Source organism: Cariama cristata, unplaced genomic scaffold (genome assembly GCF_000690535.1).
Source record: "Cariama cristata isolate BGI_N322 unplaced genomic scaffold, ASM69053v1 scaffold2485, whole genome shotgun sequence".
Classification (NCBI taxonomy): Eukaryota; Metazoa; Chordata; class Aves; order Cariamiformes; family Cariamidae; genus Cariama; species Cariama cristata.
Window position 1 is genome coordinate 13162 of NW_009617894.1, and position 358 is coordinate 13519.

The following is a 358-nucleotide window of genomic DNA, read 5'->3' on the forward strand; positions in this document are numbered from 1 at the left end:
AGATTAGAAGGGCCAAGGCTCAATTACAACTTGATTTGGTCACTGCAGTTAAATATAATTTTTAAAGTTTCTATAAATACATAGGCAGTAAAAGGTCAAGGAGGGTCTCCATTTGCTGAATGCAGAGGGTCGTGTAGTGACAGGGGCTGAGGAAAAAGCAGAAGTGCTCAATGCCTTCTTTCCCTCGGTTTTCAATACCAAGACCAGTTGTCCTCAGGACACCCAGCCCCCAGAGCCAGATGTTAAGGACGTGGAGCTGAGTGAAGCCCCCATAATCCAGGAGGAGATGGTTAGCGAGTTGCTGTGCCAATTGGACTTCCATAAGTCTATGGGCCCAGATGAGATTCACCCCAGAGTA